The following is a 2,292-nucleotide window of genomic DNA, read 5'->3' on the forward strand; positions in this document are numbered from 1 at the left end:
ATCTGCCACCAGAAAGTACTCCAACAGGTAACATAAGTCAGAACTATGCGTAATCCTTCTCTCTCCACAGTCACATTTCATTGAATGTGTACTGCCTCTCTTAAGCTATGTGGTATGGGATTTCCTAAGCCTTGAGGGGGTTAAACCAAGAAAGTATATGAATCTATTGATTTGCCAAATATAACACTTGCTGGACTTGATACTATAGAACCCAGTCAACATGATGACTATTTTATTCTAGACTAAAGACACAGGAATCATATCAATCTTAAGAAGTCTAGATACTATGTACTATTACCTTCATTTGGAAGAAGAAATGGAGGCACAAAGGTTAACTTAAATTATATAACCTCCTGCAAATCATGGAGCTAAAATTTCAACCCTAACTATTTGATTCCTGAATTCTTCTTAAGCACCATACTCTACTGCTTCCAAAGGTTAGCCAAAGATCATGAAATGTTGCTTTCTCTAAGGGGGGGTCTCATGGGATCCAAGTGGCCCGGCAGCTGTCTTCTTTAAGTCATTTAACCTCTCTTAGAACTAAGCCATAGTTCTAAAGCAAGTCAAAGAATCAAAGACAAAAGTTCTATAGAAAACTTTCATTCAAAAGCATTGTCCAATGATAGCACTGGCTGGATCCAGTAGGCGTAAAGTACATTTGTTCAGAATATCAAGTGCCTGTGAAGAATAGAAGCATTAGTAGCTCTGTACTCATTTAAAAATCAAAAGAGAAAGATAGTCTTCTAGTTTGCAGCCCTTTGATGTAGAGCACCATACTTTGGATTCAGCAGTGTTATCAGCAATACTCATGTCTCACAACAGCCTCTTATAGCACCTTTTTGACTGGGATATTGTTGTATATTTTAATTCCATGGACATGAAGTATATGGGAAAGTGATAGAATCTTAGACAAAAAAAGATCAGGCTGTATCAGACTTCTTCCAGTTGCTTCTCCTTGATTATAATAGATTAGGGAGGCTGTAATGTAAGGTCACAGGAATCAGTCAATTTCATCTTTAACCCTGTCTGTTGGCTCTAAAAATGAGCCTAGTAGATTGGTCTCAGTAAAGCCTCTCATAGAGCATAGGGAACAAGCACAGAATCAAGCACCAAGAGAAAAATCTGACCATGTGGACAGAGACTCAAACCATTTCTGAACAACAGATGCAGTGATGTCATGCTGTCCACTCAGATAGATTTAGGTTCTAAGGTACATCATACAAAGGCAAGTGGCACAGACATACTATGCAGTAAAAATCCTAAAGGCTGAGTCCCCATGCCAGAGGCATTCCAGCCGTCCTGAGGAAAATTTAACATACTGCTCTTCAGATAGTCTGATGAGTTTGTTTTAATAATGTGAGGACAGCAGCTTCAACAAGCATCAGTATATGTGCCAGTTAATCCACATCACTTGTGAGGTGGTTCAGGAAGTAGACCATTTAAATGCAAAGCCTGTCATTTACAGAGGCATAGAATTAAACAATATATTTCTCTATGAAGCCGTCTTGATGACTACTGTGAATTTTGGCTTCATAACAAGGAGACAGTGGGATCTTCTTGGAGTTATTCTCAGCAGGTGGAATGGCCTACTTTGTTTTTTGAATGACCCCATAGAGGATCCTAATTGGAAAGCCATCCACCAGTTTGTTCCAGTTTCTTTGGCATTGTGTCATATGAGCTTATCTTACAAGAGCTGCCTCTTTCACATAGATAAGATAATCTTCATGTTAAGCCAGAGGCATGGCTCCTACCAATACCAGTAAGTTAAACAGTCCCAAAGTAAATCAGCAGCTTGGAGCAGACAATGTTAAGAACATTAAGAATGAAAAATCTCACTGTTTCTGGATTCTATCTTCCATTGAACTATCTAATACCCTTTACCAAAAAGCAGCCACAGGCATTACTGCACTGAGGGGCCCTCCTTGGCAGTGCAGTGTTTGTATGCTTGTAGACTGCCTCCCCTAGACAAAACATGCCCATAAACTTACCTGCAGACTGCTAGGGTAAGAAGGAAGGGTGGCAGAGACATCGCCTTTATGATCCCTTTCCATAGGATCAGAAAACTTGTTTTCAGAGAAGTTACTGTAAGGATACTTACAGTTCATCTTCTAGAACACTCACAGGGCCATAACTTCTTATTGTCTGTTTACTGTTTGTAGCTATGGGATAAAGAGATCATTTGTGGTTTTGGTTTATTCTGTCTCTTTACCTGTCCATGAGCCAAGTCTGCTTCAGATCTACAAATGAATGCTGATAGTCATACATCAAGTGGTGCCCATCTATTAACTAAAT

Source organism: Phyllostomus discolor, chromosome 1 (genome assembly GCF_004126475.2).
Source record: "Phyllostomus discolor isolate MPI-MPIP mPhyDis1 chromosome 1, mPhyDis1.pri.v3, whole genome shotgun sequence".
Lineage (NCBI taxonomy): Eukaryota > Metazoa > Chordata > Mammalia > Chiroptera > Phyllostomidae > Phyllostomus > Phyllostomus discolor.